Here is a 16,548-nt window from a genome sequence, read left to right as displayed (position 1 = left end):
GCAGGAGTTGCCTCCTAAATACAAGTTAGGCACCCAGTAATCATTGTAAAAATGGCCCCCACAAGGGCCATTTTCTAATAATTGTTTGTGCCTGTTATTTGAATAATGCCAATAATGTCTAAAATTTTATGCTGTTCATTAAGAAAGCTTGAAAAATTGACTAATTATCCTCTCCCAGCAAAAGGAGACATAATAGAATTATAGAAAGCTGGAAGCTAGAAACATCTTGGGATGGGATTAATTTATCTGGGAGGGCCAGTTTGAGAGCAGCATTTAGAACTGATCTCCAGAGGGAGGGAAGATATATTGATGAGCACTGAATGTTTGTAAATTTGTGAATATGACCACTAGAGTCAATGACTGTCCATGTATTTTACATATAACTAAGCTTGCATGTAAACAGATGCTAGGGAAATATCCCAGATTTAGAGATCCTCTGCTATATGGGATGTAAAGAAAACAAGCCGAAACTTATTAAGGAAAAGAAGCTGTTCCAGCTTGTATATGTTAGAAATTCTCATTGTGTAACAGCAGGTCCTATTTCTGGGGTGGGGGTGTCAAACAATGGAGAGAGAGGATGTTTGTTTTCTGTATGTTTTACATAGGCATTGTTTGCTTTCCAGCCCTTAGGTACCCATCTATCTCAACAGCTACTGTTTGCCTAGATTTAGAATTCGCCCTTTAACCTACAAGGAGGTAAAAAAGGCTGAGACAAAGTAACATTTTGAAAGGAATTCCTTTTGGATTACTGCAATTTTTATTTTACTTATGTTGTATTAGGGCAGCCTCATGTCCTGAAAGGCTGAGATATTTTGGACACTTCTGTTTATTCTTAAAGAGACTCTGAGGGTATTCAGTGCCCTTTAGTACACATTCTTACTAGTGTTCTAATGATTGCATACTAAAGATTGTGTATATAAATTTAAATTATAAATGCATTCTGAACTCTGTTCTTTTTGACATTGACTGAATCTGTTTCAGCTCTTCCTGGCAACTGACTGGATGATGTTGTTTAAATGTGGTTTTCTTCCTATCACTGTATCCAAACCTTGTTCATCCTGGCCCTCTTTTGTGCTTCTTTGTGCCACAGCACCTCTTTCATAATTTCACTTACAAAAAAGATTAAACTATTGCAAGAAGTGGGAGAGTAAATGCAATTGAATGGATATTTAGGAGGCCTGGATGTGCATGAATTGGCCCTCAGTATATAGTTTGACCCTACGCCTTTAGTCCTTAAAGCAAATTAAATCCTGAATGGCATTTCTCCAGGAAGCATGCTTGATGGAATCTGCATCCCAAATATGAAACATAGGCTGAGTCTCTGAAGCAATTTTTCCCTTCATAAATAATTTTAGGAGGTGTAACCAGTCTTTCCAATAAACACTTAAGGTTACAGTGCTCTCCTAGCCCAGAGATTTAAAACGCTGGACTGAAGCTAAACTAAAAATTGATGATACTGAACTGTAAGGAATTAGTTACTATGTTCATCACTGGCTGGTGACTGTCAGGCTTCTGTAGTTAAAACACAAACAAGCAGAATAGACAAAAAATATGAAATAAAAGATGTTTTCATAATTGAGTTTGCAGCTTTAAGCCATCTTCAGGTACTTACCACAGGATTCTAAGCAGCAAATATGGGTTTAAAGGTTCTAAGCAATTTCTTAGAGAAGCAAGAGTCAAGAGTTTTTATGGAAGTTACTATACTAGACCTGCCTTAAGATAATTTTGTCTTGGAGCTGAAGTTACTTGCTAAAGGGGTCAAAACATTTTATGTCTTTTATGAACTTGAGTGCTGAACAAATCCTGATTTTATTTGAATTTTCTCTATTGAATGTGTGACCTTTTAAATATGAAGGAGCTGGTTGGCCTACACCTTAGCTGGAGCCATTTTCAGGAAATTCCTGCAATAATTTGACTGTATAATAATTCTGAGTGTTTATATAGGTATAACTCATAAGCAGGAGCTCTGTACCAGAAAAAAATCATGAGTAACTTAGGACATGTTAAATATCAGAAAATAACAATTTGATATCTAACTTCTTTTAGTGAGTACACTTGAAAACAGTAGACTAAAGGTTAAATTACCATATAATTTCTTAGGAAAGCAAAGAAATATTCTCTAATATCACTGACTAGTTTATAAATGTAGCTTATTTTTACCCAAGACTAAAAGACTCAGATTCAGAGACAGAAATGGTGAAACAAATATATATTTTAAAGTTTATAAGTCCAGCATCTCAAAAGAAGTAATGAAAATAAGTTTTGGGGTTTTTTTTCCCCTCTAAAACTTAATATCTATAAATGTAATTAAACAGAACAAGCAAAGCCTTCTGTTACCTCTCAAAATAGTACAGTCTTTCACCAACTGTACAAGCAAAATGATGATTTGTCTTTTCTGCCATATAAAACTGAGACAACAGCTTTGGTAAGGCTTGGGATACTCATTAGAAATCTGTTCCTTATCCCACTGCTGTTACTGGGATTGAGGTGTAGCTGAATAATGGAAATATAGTTCACAATCCCTGAACTGATATGAGTAGGATGTTGCCAAAGATGACAAGATCAAAAACTTGGAGATGGGGGAAAGGGAAAATGTGAAACACCCTTTTTGTGGGCAGTCAGAAGTTACACCAGGTCAATATGAAGGTAACTGCACCCTGAATGAAGGTGCTTACTGTAAGAGTAAGTGGAAGGAGAGTGTCTGCTCCTTTAAGGGTACCTGGTCAAAGGAGCCATAAACAAGAACATACAGAGACAAACCTGACCAGCACAAGGTAATGGAGAACAAAACTGCTCGAAGAGAACAAAACTGCTCAGTGGCATGAATTGGTAAGGATATGTAGGATGTGAAAATATTTATTTTTTCAGTTGGAAGGATAAGGAAAGGGAGGGAGACAAACACACAGAGACATATAACCTGGCCAATTAGCATTAACAAACAATAACCAGAAACAAACCTGGTCAGTCACACTAATTGATGGGCTATCAAGAAACTGCAGGCAAACTGGGACTTTGCAACTGATAAGGATGCAAACCTGAGGGTCCAGGGTGTTGTGGAGGGGGTTGGTGGGACTGTGCCAACTGATGAGGCAATGTGCAGGGGAAGGAACAGAGAGGAAGGTAGGCAGAAAGGAGTATAAAAGGAATCAGTTGTGTGTAAATCCAGGCCAGTCAGTACACTTGTCTGGCTGAGCCCTGTGCCTGATGACTGCAGTCTGTCCTGTCTTCTTATATCTTCTTACTAAATCTTTTCTTAACTCTCTCTTGCCATAATCTCACTCTCTATCCTGTGTGTGTGTGTGCTGCAAGGACTCAGTACCAGCTGCTGGTGAGATCTCTGTGTGTGTGAGTGAAATTTGGTGTCAGCTACTAGAGTCAGACTGGGGGTGTGGGTTCCCCTGACCTATGGTGTCAGCTACTGGAGCTAGTGGGGTCTCAGTGACAGCAACTGGAGTAAGCGGGGATCTTTAACTCCCAGCCACTGGGGCAGGAGTGGTGTGTGTCCCCAAAACCAGCTACTGGGAAGACCAGAGTGAGTGAGGTGAGTGAGGGGCTCAACACTGGCGGCTGGAACTCTGTATTATAGACCTATAGTGTGGTCAGAGAAATCCCATCCTGAGAATTTTCCTTTTTAATTAAGTGTCATATAAATATATATATATATATGACAAAAATCTCTTTTATATATGTGTGTATACACATATATACATGTAGGTAAATATTTATTAAATTTAGCAAGAGTGGACCTGTTAAACAGATTTAAAGATATTCTAGGTAAAGATCATTCAAGTTAAGCTGTAAGACCAACAGAGTGCAATATGTTATGACAGGGTATTTAGGAGACCCTTATTTATAATAAGATTGTGTTTCAGTAGCTCAGACCACAATTGTGGTAAAATTTCCTTCCTTGACTACCATAATATTGCACTTTATGCCCATACTGCTAAATAAAAGAGTCAGAGAATCAGCTCATATACTCAATTTCTGTTCAGTCACACCACTTGTTAGCTCACTCTCTGGATATGTTGTGGATGCCTATATTTAGCTGCCTCCAGGGCAAAGCTTGTATGCTTCTGGGGATAAATCTCAGGAGGGAGTACTCCCAGATAGTTGTTTCCTTCCAGTGTCCGAGAAGATTTTACACACTCAGACATGCCTCATGCTGTCCTGTCACACACAAGTATGCAACATATGCCTCCAATTCCATGTTATTAAACCATCAGTCTCCTGGGGGGACAGCATAGTCTCCACATTATTTGAGGGACACCAAAACAGAAAAACACAAGATAGTGATTGTGTGCACGGAGCACCACATGAGGCCTATAGGAGACTCAGGCCCAAGCATGGAGTATGGAGATGGCCAGTGCTGCTCTGGAGAGGACCATCACTGAGTGCTGTGGACAAGCAGTTCCACTTGGCCTCAAGGTCATACACCTTTCTCTGCTTTTTTTTATTTAGTGCTAGTGCTCTAGACACAGGACAATTTGTGATGATCAGTTTTAACTAGGATAAGAACAATTTCCCTACCCAATGCAAAACCATGCATTTTATTTTTACAGCTCTGTGTCATAGAGATAACATGCAGATTCTCATTTTTCTGGCCCTCCCAGTTCAAAGGGGTAGGACATCTGGCAATTCATGTTCATGTTTCTAAGGTGGAATATGTTAGGAGCTATGAAATACTTAAAAAAACTGAAGGCAGTAAATGATTGATTTCAAATGGCATTAGTCCACATATAGGCGGGAATCAAAGGGCAAAGAGTATCTATTCTGGCAAAATAAGCATTTTGATGGAACCCACTCTCTTTATTTGAAGTTACAGTACTTTCGTAAATACTAACAAAGGCTTTTGAGAACTAGAGGTAACACATCTCAGTTTCCATATCACAACTTCTCCCTTCTGACTACTCCACTTACTGAGCAATAATACTGGCTCATCTTGATAATAATGTTTGCTTTTCTGTCCATATGTTCATGAAACAAAAACCTTAAAATGGCTTTAAATCTCTGCTGACCTATTTTGGAAATGATGAAAACCTGGGCAATAAGCTGGCTGGACTTATAAACAGAGCTTTAAACTAGATTTAGCAGGAGAAGAGGACAGTGTTCTAATCGCTGGAGAAGAGCCAGGGGCTGCTGAGGCATTAAGAATCAACAGGAAAACACCTGTGAATTGCCTCAAGGGAATTGAGGGACACTAAAGCAAGCTTCTGGTCAACAGAAGTTCTGGTCAAGTTCCTGGAATGCGTAGAGGACTGTTTCCTCTTACAAATGTTAGATGGGCCTACCAGGAATGAGGCACTGCTGGACTTGCTATTCACAAACCAAGAAAACCTGCTTTGTAATATCTCAGTTAGTAACAACCTTGGCTGCAGTGATCACAATATTGTGGAGTTCAGGATCCTGCTGAGCATCCTGAACGTCTGCACCAAGACACGGGTTCCAGATTTTAGAAGAGCAAACTTCAGCTCACTCAGACCTCAGTTGGGAGGGATTCCATGGGATGCTTCCATGGAGGATAAAGGAGCTAGCAAGTGCTGGGAGTTCTTCAAGAATGCTCTCTTGGAAGCACAAAACCAGTTTATCCCCTATAAAGGGAAGTAAGTGTAGCAAGAGGCCCCCTTGGCTCAACCACGAGCTCCTGGGTCTGCTCAAAACCAAGAGAAGCGTACCAGAGATGGAGAAGTGGAAGATTATCCATTGAGAACTACAAGGGCATTGCCAGAGTGTGCAGAGATGCAATTAGAAAAGCAAAAGCTCACCTTAAATTGGAACTGACCAGAGACGTCAAAAATAACAAGAAACAGTTCTTCAGGTATGTAAATTGCAAGCGGAAACAGAAGGAAAACATAGGGCCCCTGTTAAACAGTAGAAGGAAATCAGTCACCAACAAAGCTGAAAAGGCAGAGGTTCTCAACACTCTTCACCTCTGTCTTTACCAACGCTGTTGGGTCCCAGGCATTGGGAATGAAAATCCACGATGATCCAAACATAGACCCACCATCAGTGGTGGGCATTGTCTACCTGGACTTCTCCAAGGGTTTCAGTATGGTTCATCATGGCCTCATCCTGGAGAAATTGATACATTAAGGCCTAGACAAGTGGTCTGTGCGGTGGGTGAGGAATTGGCTGACAGGCCACATCCAAAGGGTGGTGGTAAATAGCTCTTTTTCAAACTGGCAACCTGTCACAAGTGGGGTCCCCCAGGGATCGATATTGGGCCGAACATTATTCAGTATCTTCATAAGTGATCTGGATAATGGGATCAAGTGTAGCCTGATGAAGTTTGCAGGTGACACCAGACTGAGTGGGGAAGCAGACACTCTGGAAGGGAGAGCCACCCTGGAGGAAGATCTGGATAGCCTGGAAGAGTGGGCTAACAAGAACCTTATGAAGTTCGACAAGGACAAGTGTAAGGTCTTGCACCTAGGAAAACATAATCCAGGAGTGCAGCACAGACTGGGATCCACCTGGCTGGAGAGCAGCTCCATGGAAAGGGACTTGAGGATCCTGGTGGACAGGAAGCTCAATATGAGTGAACAATGTGCTGCTGCAGCCAAGAAGGCCAATAGGATGCTGGGTTGCATCAAAAAGGGCATCACCAGCAGAGATAAAGAAGTCATTATCCCTCTCTACTCAGCGCTTGTCAAGCCATACCTGGAATGCTGTGTACAGTTCTGGTTCCCGCTATACAAAAAAGATGTGGACAGGCTGGAGGGAGTCCAGAGAAGTGCCACCAAGATGATCAAGGGTCTGGGAAGCCTGCTGTATGAGGATAGGCCGAGAGAGCTGGGTTTGTTCAGCCTTGAGAAAAGGAGGCTTAGAGGTGATATCATCACCATGTACCACAGCTCCACTAAGGGCAAATTGTGCCTGACAAATTTGGTGGCCTTCCATGATGGGGTTACAGCATTGGTGAATACAGGAAGAGCAACTGGTGTCATCTACCTGGACTTGTGTAAAGCATTTGATACTGTCCCACATAACATCCTTGTCTCTAAAATGGAGAGACATGGATTTGATGGGTGGACCACTTGGTGGGTAGGGAATTGGCTGGATGGTTGCACTCAAAGAATTGCAGTCAACGACTCAGTGTCCAGGTGGAGACCAGTGAGGAGTGGTGTCCCTCAGGGGTCTGTACTGGGGCCAGTATTATGTAATATCTTTGTTCGGGACATGGACAGTGGGATTGAGTGCACCCTCAGCAAGTTTATGGATAATACCAAGCTGACTGGTGTTGTTGATACTCTAGAGGGAACAGATGCCATCCAGAGGGACCTTGTCAGGCTAGGGAGGTGGGCCCATGCAAATCTCATGAAGTTCAACAAGGCCAAGTGCAAGGTCCTGCATTTGGGTCGAGGCAATCCCAAACATGGATGCAGGCTGGGAGATGAGTGAATTGAGAGCAGCCCTGAGGAGAAGGAATTGGGGGTATTGGTGGATGAAAAGCTGAATATGAGCCATCAATGTGTGCTTGCAGCCCAGAAAGCTTATCATATCCGGGGCTGCATCAAAAGAAGCATGGTCAGCAGGTTGAGGGATGTGATTCTCCCCCTCTACTCAGCTCTTGTGAGAGCCCTACTGTGTTCAGCTGCGGGGCCCCCAGCACAAGAAAGCCACAGGCCTTCTTGAGCAGGTCCACAGGAGGGCCCCAAAGGTGATCAGAGGGGGCTGGAGCACCTCTTATATGAGGACAGACTGAGACAGCTGGGGCTGTTTAGCCTAGAGAAGAGAAAGCTCAGGGGACACCTTATAGCAGCCTTCCAGTACTTAAAGGAGGCCTACAGGAAGGATGGGGATGGACTTCTGATCAGGGACTGTAGTGATAGCATAACGGGTAATGATTTTAAACTGAAAAAGGGTAGATTTAGATTAGATATAAGGAAAATATTCTTTACTTTGAGGGTGGTGAGGCACTGGAACAGGTTGCCCAGAGAAGCTGTGGATGCCTCCTCCCTGGAAGTGCTCAAGGCCAGGTTGGATGGGGCTTTGAGCAACCTGGTCTAGTGGAAGGTATCCCTGCCCATGGCAGAGGAGTTGGAACTAGATGATCTTTAAGGTTCCTTCCAACTCAAACCATTCTATGATTCTATGACCAAAACAGGCAACAATGTCTGAGGGTTTTGGGGGGTTTTTTTGTTACCATTGTTAGAGAAAACCAGTGTGAATTTACCCATTGTGCAGGTTCTTAGTTTGGTATTCTGCTTTTTACTTCAATTCCTTAAAAAAAACCAACTCTTTCCGAAGTTGTGAGCCACAGGATATCTGGGGAATTACAAACCTAGGTGCTTCATCTCAGTGATAGTATGAAATTGATTTAGAGTGTAATTAAAGTGAGATTAGTAAAATATCTGGCTCAGTATCATGTGTTATAGGCACAAATTCATACAAGTGAATATTATGCTTTTTTAACCTGTTAGAGGTTATTGAAAAATTAATAAAAAATAGATGAATGTCATCCTAATTGATGTAATTTATGTCTTAAATTTTTTTCTTATAATGTGGTACATAAAAGCTCATTAGAATTAAGGGATAGCTAGGAGATAAAAGGCTAAGTCTTGTCACAGATTTTTATACTGGTTAATCAGTAGGAAAGGATTCACAATGAAGGACTGTTCCTCAGGGCTATAAGATGCAATATCTGATCAGGCAAGAAATTGATTATTTATATTTAATGCATTCTTTGAAGCTAGTAAGTGGTTTTATTCTTATTTTACAAACAAGAAACTGAAATAGAGTGCAATGTCAAATTCAGCTCAAGATCTATGATAGGTGCGACAAGTCGCACTCTGTAGTATTCTTTCTCTCTGACAAAGGAGGTCAAGCTAAGACAGTGAAAATTTGTGGAAATTGTCCCACCATAAGAGTCTTTCAATAATGAAGAGGGAAATATGCATCTTTCCTCTTAGGGTGCTATGAGTCTAAATAAATGCAAGAAATAGATTTTTTTTTTCTTTTTAATTAGGAGTAGGAAAAAATCTGAAATATTTCAGAAAAAATCTGAAAATTCCATCACATTTGAACAATTGTTTGATGTTAATATCTGTATAACTTTATTTTAACATGTGGCCTGCCCTGAAAAATCCCAGAAATATTTTTCATGGATGTAAGTCAATAACAAAATGCATGGCTGAATCCATTTCAAAGCTCACAAATTTTAGAGAGTTAAAACATTACACAAAATGAACCATACGATGTGAGCCACACCTGCCAACTTATATATTTTCTGTGTCTAATATGCCTTTGGAGTTAAACCTATGGGATTCTTTTTGTTTATACATTAATTTCTCTATTTCTTGGCAAATCCACATTATATTTCTGCCACCTAATCTTTATTTATCAGATAATTATAATTTGTATTAGCGCAAAGCAATAGCCTCCAAGCTTACAGCTGGCCATAACAGACCATGCTGGAACCTTTGCTGATTTGAAATGGTCCTGGAAAGCACTTTGCCGATGAAGAGGAAAGACTCAGCTGCTAGCACTCTAGTTATACAGCCTTCATCAGATCTGAATAACCCTTAGTTTCCATGGGTGAAAAGTTTGCAAAATATTCAGTAAATTATTTTATGATATACTTTTCTATTACCCAGAAATGCTGGTAGCATTTCCTGTAGGAGTGTATCTAGTGTCAGCTCATGACCCGCCACAATATTGTTGAACAGACTCTACAGGAGGTTGTAGACAGCTTCCAAAAGGTTGGCCACTCCATGATATTTATCCACCTGTTATTGCCAGGTTTCTTTAACAGTTTATTGGCAAATATTCACTTGTAAATAATGAAGACTGACTAGTGCTTCCAAACCTAAATCCTTCCCTTCTTCATGATTCAGACAAACAAAAGATGCCATCGTGCTTTTCTGAAATGAATGTTCTGTGCTGCGATTCTTCTGATTGTGATTTTCAGGTTGTGTTCTTACAAAAGGCTAGAATAGGTAACAAATGCCTTCTTATTCCCTTGTGCTGGATTAACTGGATTACATGGATGAAATTGGTTCTACTACTTTGGTATTTGAAAACAGTCCACAAAAAAGTATTCTATCTGCTAAAAAAAGGCTATGATTATCTTGAACATTTATGGCTTGATTTTACAGCCAGGGAATCTGTGGAGGGTACTACTCGTTAAGACACCTGTTACTGAGCATAAAGCAAATAAGAATTATTCACAGTAAATCAGAGAGGTTATGCTGGAAAATTCCCATTGTATAAGAATATCGTATCTTTATCTCTACAGTAAGGATACTCGATGCAAGACAGGAAGGTCAGCTATTCAGTTGTTACTGCATTTCATATCTGTTAAGTGATAAAAGTAAATAAATTCTTTTTATGTTCAAAACCCCTAAAACTTGAAAGACAAATCATGCATAATAATTTTTACTGTGATAAGGTGCATATGTGCCTTTTTTTGTAATCTCTTCCAGAGGTATAAACCTGTTTCTATTATAGGTTAGGAATACATAAGGAAATTACTAAAATGTTGCATTTTACTGAACTAGAGAAGCAGAAAGGGAGTGAATGAGAACAGTTAAGCTACTTTCCTACACTGAATCATACTGTTAAGGAATTTTCATTGAATCTATGGACACATTATCTTAATGGATTTCTGACTTACCATAGTAACCACATTAAAAAAAAAAAAAATGTTTAATGAAAGCAATTTCACTTGAAATTTCTGTTAAAATATAACATACCTAATGGCAGAGAAATAAAGATATGACAATGCATATGTTTTCAGGCACTGTTTACAGTCAATATATAATTCATAACTTCATTGTGGGTCATTTACATCTTTATGATAGAACTGGTCAAATATGGTTTCATTCACTGGGATGGTCTGATTTTTTTGACTTTTCCTGAACTGAAATTGAAAAAAAGATTTTTACATCTAAATAAATCACTGTGTGAACACATTGGAAAACATCAAAATATTTACTTTCCACATGTTTTAATAGTTATGTAGTAGATCTCAGAAAAATTCAAAATAGAGAATTAAATGGAAATATTAAATGTGACATGGAATCTATATAAAATATATGACAAATTAAATCTGAATAAATATGTTTTGAGTAGGGTTTTCCCCCCAAAAAAAATTGCAATCAAAGGTTACTGTTGTCAGAATCCATATTATTGTAATGTTCATATTTCAAATAATTATAAAAATTTGTCTTTTTTATGAAAAACATTTAATTTAGCAAAACTGTGCTTTATTCTGGAAAAAATATTTCATAAAAATATTTGCAATGGTTCTATTTATGGGTTATTAGTAACACAAAGCTGAGGATTATGTAATAGGACATTGCCACTTTGATGAACTTAAAATAATATGAGATTTTTTTTTCTTAAAGTTTTACACATACCCATTTTATTTATATATTTTTTTAAATAATGAATGAAGTGGACTCTCTTGCTTTTGAATAATGAAAACAATTATGGTGACTTACATACAACTAAGTTGAAGAGGTCCATGGACTGGCTACTCAAAACCTTGTTTTGGGTGAAAGGAAATATAGCTTACACATAAAATGAAGAATTTAGTTTTTGTTCAGTTGAAATCTTAACAGTCTAATCAATAAATTATTTGTCCAGGTTTAATTATTACAGAGGAAAAAAAAAAAAAGAAAAAGAATTGTCAAGGTTTAACCCCAGCCGGCAACTAAGCACCACGCAGCCACTCACTCACTCCCCCCTTGGTGGGATGGGGGAGAGAATCAGAAGGGTAAAAGGGAGAAAACTTGTGGGTTGAGATAAGAACAGCTTAATAATTGAAGTAAAATAAAGCAAAACAGTTAAATAGGCAAACAAAAACCGTGCACGCGAACAAAGCAAAGCAAGGAATTCATTCACTACTTCCCATTGGCAGGCAGGTGTTCAGCCATCCCCAGGACCGCAGGGCTCCATCACGCGTAACGGTTACTTGGGAAGACAAACGCCATCACGCCCAATGTGTCATTGTTGCCCCTTTTTCTTCTTCTTCTTCTTCTTCTTCTTCTTCTTCTTCTTCTTCTTCTGCTTCTGCTTCTGCTTCTTCTGCTTCTGCTTCTGCTTCTTCTGCTTCTTCTTCTTCTTCTTTCTTCTTCTTCTTCTGCTTCTTCTTCTTCTTCTTTCTTCTTCTTCTTCTGCTTCTTCTTCTTCTGCTTCTTCTTCTGCTTCTTCTTCTGCTTCTGCTTCTTCTTCTGCTTCTTCTGCTTCTGCTTCTTCTTCTTCTTCTGCTTCTGCTTCTGCTTCTGCTTCTTCTGCTTCTTCTGCTTCTGCTTCTGCTTCTGCTTCTTCTGCTTCTTCTGCTTCTTCTTTTCATCCAAAATAGGATGAAAAAGTTTGTAGGTTGAGATAAAGACACAAAGATTGCTTATCAGTTACAGTCATGGGTGAAACAGAGTTAACTTGGGGAAAAATAATGTAATTTACTACAGGTTAAAATAGATTTGGGTTCTGAGAAACAAAGACAAAAAAAGACCTCTCCCACCTTTCCAGGATCAACTTCATTCCTTCATTCCCAGCTCTTCAACCTCCTCCCCACCCTGCTGAGTGGTGCAGGGGGATGGAGAATGGAGGGTTGTGGTCAGCCCATAACAGTTCCTCTCTGCTGCTCCTTCCTCCTCACACTTTTCCCATGCTGCAGTGTGAGTCCTCTCTATGGGCTGCAGTCCTTCAGGAAATACACATCTGCTCCAGCATGGAGGCCTCCATAGGCTGCAGTGTGAATATCTGCTCCGGTGTGGTCGTCTCCAGGGGCTGCAGAGAAATAACTGCTCCACCATGGAAGCTGCAGTGCGGATATCTGCTCTAAGACCTGGAGTACCTCCTCCCTTTCCTTCTTCTCTAACCTTGCTGTCTGCATGGCTCTTTCTCACATTTTTCTTACTATTGTCTCACACAGCTGCTGCACATCATTTTTTACCCTTTCTTAAATACGTTCTCCCCGAAGCACCACCATCTTGGCAGAGGGACTCAGCCGTGCCCTGCAATGGGTTCATCAGAACCAGCTGGAACCAGCTGTGTCCAGCATGGGGCAGACCCGACCTCTCCTCACAGAGGCCACCCCTGCAGCCCCCTCCACTGCTGACCCCTCCACACCTACACCCAATACATAAACATGGACATAAACATGCAGGAACATGAAAAATGAACTGTAATTTAATGCAACGTGTTTGGTAATGGAAGATGATTACTCAGAATATAAATTAGTTGACTGACTGGAGTTGCAAAAGTAGATTTTACTTTTGTTATTTTCTTATATTAACAGTCTTATTAAAAATATATATGCTTGACAATTTGATTCTGATTAGTGAAATATGATTTTTAGATTAATCTTTTTCAGAAGGTGGACTGTTAAACAAATATTTTAAATACCTCAGGTGTCTGAATAATAAAAAGGATAAACAACATCCCAAATCCTTCCCAATAAAACCCATTAATCAGAGAATTATGTCTAAATGATTTTCCATTGTCAAGAACTGACAGTTTTAATGGTGCTGTCAAGGCAGTATCTCCATCTACAAAAAGCATAAATCTGGAGTCTGGGAGAAAAGGTAGCTACAGGTATGTACCAAGAAGTACTTGGTTTTGTTGTTTCTTTTTCATGAGGGGTGCTGGACAATAAGAAACAGATATCTTCTATATTAACAAACTAAATTCTACCAGGGAACACTTCCAGCAGAAGATTCCATTATATAGATAATATTGCTAACCTGTTCAAATGGTCCAGTGATGATTTTGACCAAGGGCAACTAGAATTTCCCCCAAAATTTCCTAGTCATGGATTCAAAGCTGGGGTAATCCTGGTTATACATACAAACTGGGGGACGAGAGGCTGAAGAGCAGCCCTGCAGAAAGAGGTCTGGGAGTTTGGGTTGATGGTAAGTTGACTATGAGTCAACAGTGTGCCCTGGCAGTCAGAAGGGCCAACCGTGTCCTGGGATGCACCAAGCACAGCATAGGTAGCTGGTCAAGGGAGGTGATAGTCCCACTCTACACTGCACTGGTGCAGCCCCACATTGAGTACTGGATGCAGTTTTGGGTGCCTCAATATAAGAAGGACATCAAACTATTAAAGTGTGTTCAGAGGAGGGAGACCAAGATGGTGAAAGGCTTCAAGGGCAAGACTTATAAGGAGTGGCTGAGGTCACTTGGCTTGTTCATCTTGGAGAAGAGAAGGCTGAGGGGTGACCTCATTGCAGTCTACAACTTCCTCAAGGTGGGCAGCACAGGGGAAGGTGCTGATTTCCTCTCTCCTGTGACCAGTGACAGGACACAAGGGTATGACATGAAGCTGCGTGAGGGGAAGTTCAGATTGGACATTAGGAAAAGGTTCTTCACTGAGAGGGTGGTCAGTCAGTGGAACAGGATCCCCAGGGCAGTGGTCATGGCACCAAGCCTGTCAGACTTCAAGGCATCTGGATGACATTCTTAGTCATATGGTTTAGTGTTAGGTAGTCCTGCGAGGAGCAGGGAGTTGGACTTGATGATCCTTATGGGTCATTTCCAACTCAAGATCTTCTATGAGTCTATAAAACTTATCATAAGCTAAGGACCGTGCTAAATAGACAGTCTTCATACTCACACCTTGTTCTGGAGACAGTTTAGTGGTTTGTCTGCAGACTAGTTGATGGTCTCAGAGCCAAAGATCTGTCCTGACCAAATTTAATTTATTATCGGAGACTCAGCCTTTCACTTAGATTGTGTATTACAGTCATTCCTGGCCAAGACAATTCTATCCATACACTGAACGCATAACTGTAATAATGAAAATCTTCTCAGCTAACTTCAGTCAGCCAAAAGTCAGTTGTATAGGATGGGATTTATGTGCCTAAAGATAATTGTCTAGTGCAATTTGAGATGCCCATATCCTGTGTTGCCTCCCACTGCCATTTCAGAAGGATATATGTCTCCTGTCTTTCCAGTGTCTCATCTGTACCATGAAGATGTCTCAGACACTGTAGAACTTGTAAGAATGGAGTAGGTTAAGGCAAATAAATTACAGATTTACAGTATCTGAATAGCTTTGTAGACTCCAAATACTCAACTAGACTCAATTCATTGTCCACAAGTAGGAACCTTGTTCCATGTGAAATATCCTGGCTAATAAAGTCCCATATTGCATTTGCCTGGCAAGGTTTTGGTAGTGGGGGGCTACAGGGGTGATTTCTGTGAGGAGCTGCTAGAAGCTTCCCCTGTGTCTGATAGAGCCAATGCCAGCCAGCTCCAAGATGGACCCACCACTGGCCAAGGCCGAGCCAATCAGCAACAGTGGTAGCACCTCTGGGATAACATATTTAAGAAGGGGAAAAAAACCTGCACAACAGCAACGGCAGCTGTAGAGAGAACAACCCTGAAGACACCAAGGTCAGTGAAGAAGGAGGGGGAGGAAGAGCTCCAGGCGCTAGAGCAGAGATTCCCCTGCAGCCTGTGGTGAAGACCATGGTGATGCAGGCTGTCCCCCTGCAGCCCGTGGTGAAGACCATGGTGATGCAGGCTGTCTCCCTGCAGCCCGTGGTGAAGACCATGGTGATGCAGGCTGTCCCCCTGCAGCCCATGGAGGTCCACGGTGGAGCAGGTGGATGCCCGAAGGAGGTTGTGACCCCGTGGGAGGCCCACGCTGGAGCAGTCTCCTGGCAGGACTTGTTGACTCATGAAGAGTGGAGTCCACGCTGGAGCAGGTTTTCTGTCAGGACTTGTGACCTCATGGGGGACTGTCCTGGTTTCAGCTGGGATAGAGTTAGTTTTCTTTCTAGTAGCTGGTATAGTGCTGTGTTTTGGATTTAGTATGAGAATAATGTTGATAACACACTGATGTTTTAGTTGTTGCTAAGTAGTGCTTACACTAGTCAAGGATTTTGCAGCTTCCCATGCTCTGCCAGGTGCACAAGAAGCTGGGAGGGGGCACAGCCAGGACAGCTGACCCAGACTGGCCAAAGGGCTATTCCATACCATATGTTGCCAAGCTCAGCAATAAAAGCTGGGGGAAGAAGGAGGAAGGGAGGGGTGTTCAGAGTGATGGCGTTTGTCTTCCCAAGTAACCGTTACGCATGATGGAGCCCTGCTTTCCTGGAGATGGCTGAACACCTGCCTGATGATGGGAAACAGTGAATTAATTCCTTGTTTTGTTTTGCTTGCATGCACAGTTTTTGCTTTGCCTATTGAACTGTCTTTGTCTCAACCCACGAGTTTTCTCACTTTTACTCTTCCAATTCTCTCCCCCATCCCACTGAGGGGGAGTGAGTGAGTGGCTGTGTGGTGCTTAGTTGCCAGCTGGGGTTAAAGTATGACATGGACCCACACTGGAGCAGTCCATTACTGAAGGACTGCAGCCTGTGGAAGGGACCCATGCTGGAGCAGTTTGTGAACTGTACCATAGGAATGACTCATGCTGGAGAAGTTCACGGAGAATTGTCTCCTGTGGGAGGGACCCCACACTGGAGCAGGGGAAGAGCGTGAGGAGTCCTCCCCCTGAAGAGGAAGGAATGGCAGAGACGTGTGACGGACTGCAACCCCTATTCACCATCCCCCTGTGCCACTGGGGGAGATGAGACAGAGAAAATCAGGAGTAAA

Source organism: Nipponia nippon, unplaced genomic scaffold, assembly GCF_047370975.1.
Source record: "Nipponia nippon isolate SJK-2023a ecotype South Korea unplaced genomic scaffold, ASM4737097v1 scaffold_2, whole genome shotgun sequence".
Taxonomy (NCBI): domain Eukaryota; kingdom Metazoa; phylum Chordata; class Aves; order Pelecaniformes; family Threskiornithidae; genus Nipponia; species Nipponia nippon.
Note: the sequence above shows the minus strand (reverse complement) of the source record.